The following is a 6,132-nucleotide window of genomic DNA, read 5'->3' on the forward strand; positions in this document are numbered from 1 at the left end:
GATCATTGTAATTTTATGTTTAAATAAAAATACTTCATATTGATATTGGTAATTATTTCGAATTAGGACTCCAGACAAAAACTGTTCCAAAAAATTCACCACCTGGAAATTATTTTGTCAGGTAAAATTACATATGTAAAGGTTAGGAAGACACTTTTCAGAGGAGGATAGATGGTCAGGCGGAGGGCGGGGGTCTAAAAAGAGCATAAATATTATAAAATATAACTAAATAATAACTTCAGAAATTAATAAAATGAAAAAAATTTATAAATTCAGAAATTTCCTTTCTATTGAATATATTGATTAAATATAATTATGCCTACATCAAAGGATTATTTTATACTTTCAGATGTTTTTACTTTACTACGCTGGAACACGTCTGTTTGCCTAATTTTATAACTTAATATTTTTTCATTTTCCTTGACCATGTTTTTATCCGAAGATCGGTCTACTTCAGTTATATGATGGTTAATCGCGATTATTGGAAAATGAGTACAATACTTTGTTTATTGCACTACGGAGTCCTACATTAAATATTATTTGTTGACTGTTATAAATTTTTTTCTAAAATTTTTACCAGCCTGCATAGGACTTACTACTTTTTTGGTAATTTTTATCAGCCGAACTAGTATTTTTTCCTAAGTTTTTTTAGCTATTTTTACTAAAAAAAATCGCAATTTTTAATTTTTTCGGCTAGTAGAATTTACTCTAAAGTAACTAGTAATAAATTCCTAGAAAATTTTTTCCGTGTACTAAATATTCAAAAACTTTAGTTTCATATCCATCGAAATAAATATTTTCCCATTTTTATTTAATTGCATCAAATTGACATTACCTTATAAATTGAATAACTCGATACTAATGTAATAATAAACGATTTGAAGATTTATATTTATTTATTTTTAATCTTGTATGACGATCAGAATTGTTTTAAATTGAATATAAAATATATTTTATATAAAAATATTTTATTTTATAGAATTAAGATTGAACACGTAAATGATTAAATTATAATAATTATTCATTACATTTATCTAACTGATATATTAGATAATTTTTATCGAATAATAGATGTAGTAAAATGATCCTTAATGCTCAAACGACATGCTTTTTTATTAAATCATTTTTTACCTACTTTATTGACTCCAAAATAGCTAGTACTTAAATCACTTCATTTTACAACAGAGGTAAAAAAGTAATAAAAGTTTCTCAATTGCCATATTTCTTTTTTTTGCTGATATCAGATCTCAAATCTGATTGAAATTATTTATTTATTTTTACTGTACATAATCAATAAACATAAAAAATTATCATAACTATATGCCTTAGATTTTAAAGCTCTAAATTCACCTAATTTTTCTCCATGCAAAGAATTGAATAGTCTTGACGTCCTAATGTAAATGAAAAAAATAAGGCTAGTGTATAAAAACGAACAGTCATAAAATTTTATTTTTATTCGTTGATTGATCTGATAAATTTGACTTGCACGCCACTAATATAAAGGGAATGCACCATTTCAACATGCAATAGTGTATACGATATTATTATGCAAAAAAGTCAATGGACTTAAATAAATTTTTTATTAAATTTCCGTTTTCTAACACCATTAAATTAATTGTAGCTTGCAACATTATTAACATGCTTATTTGATGTGAATTCATTTATTCTAATGATATTCATATACATTCATGTAAAAAGTATTACAGTCAACACAATTCTTTGCAAAAGTGTCGATGACTGTAGAACTTTAGAAATCATATTCAATTTTTTTTTTTTTTTTTTAAATTATTCGTTTTTTAGTGCACTTTTTGAAAAAAATAACTCGATAATTTTAAAAAATAATATAATAGAAATTTTATCTAAAAACATAAAAGTTTGTCATTTTTTCAACTTTTGAGAACCAAAGCCTGATTTAAAATTTGTTTTTTCAAACTAGCTCTATTTTTTATTACAAAAGCGCCGTAAAAATGAAGAAAATAAAAAAAAAATTCCTACATCATAATTTTTCGATTTGTTATAGCCAAAAATAGGATGGACCCCACTTCCGAATAATTACTAAACTTTAAAAGTAACATTATATAAACGTTAATTTCTATGAAATAATATACAATAATTCGAAGAAATTAAAACAAAATGACCTTTTTTAACATTTTTTTTTAATTTATGAATGTGTAAAGTTTACATTGGACTTTGAATGTTTTAAAACAATTTACTTTTTGATTTTTTATCACTGTAAATTGTAGTGTTTTATTTTAAAACATTATAAGTGTTTTAATATGACGTCAGCCATTTGATTAAAATTGTCTCGATTTTAAAACACTTTTAATGTTTTAAAATAAAACATTAAAATTTAGTGTATGTAATGCTTGAATTAAGCCGTTTTACTTTTAACTTTTTCGGTACTTAAATTTTTAATTTTTATGCCTATTTTACTAGTTTTTTCTTTTAGATGTGTATTATAACGACTTTTCAAACTTTAATATTAATGATTCAATTATAATGGAGCATAGTTTCAGACAAGTTTAATGTTGGAGAGCTCATTATCGAATCACTCTGTGCATGGATTGACTCATTGGTAATTATACACTTTCACTGTCATGCCGACTGATTTTTTTAGTAAATAATGTTGTCAAATTAAAAACAAATATGATGAACTAATTACACGTACTTGATTTAGTTTATGCATGACTAAAAATATAAATAACTTAGGATTAATTTTAATGAACTTCAAACAGCTTCAAACTTTTCAAATTAATGTTAAATATTAACACTTCGTTAGTGTATTACTCTAGTAAGAGACAGTCGATTTGGTTTAATTGAATTATACGGGAAATTGAAATAAATAACTAAGAATCCTTGTATTGTAGAAAATGTTTTATTTACTTATTTATGTATCACTTCATCGTATAAATTAAATGCGACAATAACTAATGCAATAAATCCTAGAACATTGGCCACATTAGCATGAACCAAGAGTTCAGAAGCGTCAAACACACTTAATTGCACAAGCCTGACAGGTGCAATCTTGGTTCGTCACTCAACAAAGGAGAATTCAAATGCGTGAACTGTGGAGAATCATGCTTCTTAGCATCTCATCTCAAACTGAGCACACTTCAAATTGCTGTGTTTAATTTAAATGCACGGATGTGTATAGTGTAACAATTTTATGCTTTATGTGCATTATTTCATTTGAATAATTCATTAACATGTTTTACTTTAATGCACAATAAAGTATTATTTTAAACATATCAAATGCATAATTGGTATAGTTTGCGCAGTTTTATAAATCGTTTCTGTGTATACACTGAGAAAAAAATTTACTTCATACAAAAAATATTTCATTCGATCATTAACATCGAAATTTCAAATAGTCGCAATAAAATATTTCTTCGAAATTATGAATATTTCGTTGATATCATTTCACTTACTCGAATGAATAAAATGTCATTTGTTTTCATTCTTGTCGTAACCTTAAAAATTTGTTTTCAAACTTGTCGCAATATGAAACAAAAGACGAAATGTGTTTTTGATAACACTACTATTAGTCTGAATAAAATATTATCTTGAGAATATTCCAAGTTTCTTTTATTGATTGGATAAAAAATTCTTTCATTTAACGAAATTTTTTTCTCAGTGTAGTCTTCAGCCCGTGTACATAATCTTTGAACACGTAAGTTTTAAACAGTGGAGTAGTGTGTCATTTATCTTGAAATTGGTGATTATGAATTGAAATGAAATTGGATGTGAAAATAAGAAAAGGAGTATTAGTTTTGTAGTACTCGGCTGAAGTTCATACCCATAATTTGTTAGATAGAAGCACGACATCATTAATCAAATTTATGAGAGGATGCGTGAGAAAGTAAGTGTTTATTTCTAATTATTTACTGAATTGTATATACTTGCTGTAATTTTCGTTTTGTTCCGTTTAAACGTCAAGAAATAAAATAAAACAATGAGTGCGTATAGCTTTTACATGCGGTTTGAATATAGTGCGACTTAGAAATACGAATACTAAGAAGAAGAACACTTTTAAACTAGAACAATACAATATTTTCAAGTTCTTCCAACGGGACCTTTTATTTCTATTTTTCAATTTGTTTAAAATAATGATTTTGTATTGTTACATTAAAACCATTCTCTTATTTTGAATAAAATTATTAAGCTAAAACTAAAATTTTTAACCAATATATTTAGTATAAGGTTTTCGTTGAGAGTCTTTTTCAAGTACTTTCATGTATACTTAAGTATCAGTTTACATTCATCTGTTGATATTTTTATTACTTTCCTGATGATTGTACCAGCACATGAGTTTATGATCGACGCATAATCAGGACAAAGAAAAAGACGTTTGATTCTCCATCAAAGATATCTTAAAGAAAATATGAGTCAGTCTTTCAAAAAGTTCCAACGAGTACACTGTGTCGTTGTAATTAAACAAATTTGTGGTGTGGTAAATCCAAGTTCGAATTAAGCCGCTGATTTTCTTTTTCATTGTTATTTGGCTAGTTGCAATAAATCTCATTGCTGGATTCAATCTTCAACTAAGTTGTGAGTTAAGTTTTTTATTGTTTGAATCAAGCCGAGCCTTGATTCTTCTTATGTTACTAGATCAACTGCGTATAAGTCACATTCTTGAGGAAGTTAAGATGGTCTTCCACGAAATTATACACAATTTCTGCTGACTTATACCTTGATCTATGTCCACAATTGATTAAAAGATGAGACATATCAACCACGTAAATGGCCACGTTCTAAAGTGATGAGATTTTCTCAAATCTCAATGATTCCCAGCTAGGAACATCTGCTGGCTAAACTGGTTGATATCAAACATTTTAGAAGATCAAGTTTTGTTATTGATCTTCAATTGGCAATCAAGTGAGTCTCTGATCACATGTCTATTGGAAGATTCAGCATGAATCTTCACGAAGTTTATTTTACACTTCTGCTGACAGAACCACTTGATTCAATTCTAATAAAGTTCGATTAAAAATGTTGATTCAATGCTGTGTCTAATTTTGGGCATACATTTCACTCTCTAAGAAAAAATACCAATTCATATCTCCTTTCAGGATTCAACAGCTTCAGCCTCTTAATTTTCATTCGACACTGGTCTACGATCACCCCGACGTGAAAATAGCTCTCTACATCTCACTTTATTTTAGATCAACTATTTTAATTCTAATTATTAACGTCCAATTCAATTTTATAATAAATAATTTTAATTGATTTTAATCAAAATTTCTCTTATTCTTTTTTCGTTTGTTTTATTAATTAAATTTTTAACATATTAAACACAATTTCGTTTTTAAATTTCTTTTATCACCATCGCAAAGTATACATATTCAGAATTAGTTCATTTATGCTACAAAATTCATATTTAAAACGTTTTTTCATTAATCTATTATTTTGTAACGTAATCATGCACATTACGCGAACGAAGTCACGGGAATCTGCTAGTATTGTATACAATTATTTTACAGTATACATGTTTATAACCACCTATGGAACTATGAAATTTATAAATAATCCTTATTTTTGGGTTTAGTTGTTTTTACCATTAAAGTTACAATATTGACCTAGGATAATACTTACTGTCACGCAATCGTTTTAACATGCCACGTTAAACGTCACATCTACTTCGTTAGAGTGTACAGGCGAGAAAGCGTTCCACAGCTTGTGTTTGGTGTATGTTAACCAGGTCAGCAAATACTGGACGAAAATTATACGCTCCCTATAGACACCAACCTACGTCGGAGGTTTACTTGCATAAATTTAAATAAATTAAGTATACTGTTAAATATGTGTGCAACCAGGTTGACAATAATTCGTTCTTAATTGAGTTTTATTAATGCAAAAAATCTTGCGAGAATTTATGACAATGTTTGTTACCATGATATGAGTGGAAAATACTTGAATAAATTGAATGTTCAGCTTGTAAAATAAGTTTCTAAGCAATCTTACCATCTATTAACTGATATTATTGAATTCAAAAATTTCAATTTTTGTGAAATTTGCGAAAAAAAAAATTGGGCTCAGCCGGGATTTGAACCCGGGACCTCTCGCACCCAAAGCGAGAATCATACCCCTAGACCACTGAGCCTCCTCAGTCTTGTTTCGGCAGGCAAAGTGCTA

General features: G+C 27.6%; 1 non-coding gene across 1 annotated transcript; it reads right to left on the reverse strand.

Annotated features, from left to right (window-relative positions):
- Positions 1-6,028: 6,028 nt before the first annotated feature.
- Positions 6,029-6,100, reverse strand: TRNAP-UGG (transfer RNA proline (anticodon UGG)). Its single transcript has one exon. It is a non-coding gene; the product is annotated as a tRNA-Pro (tRNA).
- Between the last annotated feature and the right edge of the window lie 32 nt (positions 6,101-6,132).

The sequence above is a fragment of the Chelonus insularis genome, unplaced genomic scaffold (genome assembly GCF_013357705.1).
Source record: "Chelonus insularis isolate UGA/USDA-ARS -01 unplaced genomic scaffold, ASM1335770v1 contig_814_pilon, whole genome shotgun sequence".
Classification (NCBI taxonomy): Eukaryota; Metazoa; Arthropoda; class Insecta; order Hymenoptera; family Braconidae; genus Chelonus; species Chelonus insularis.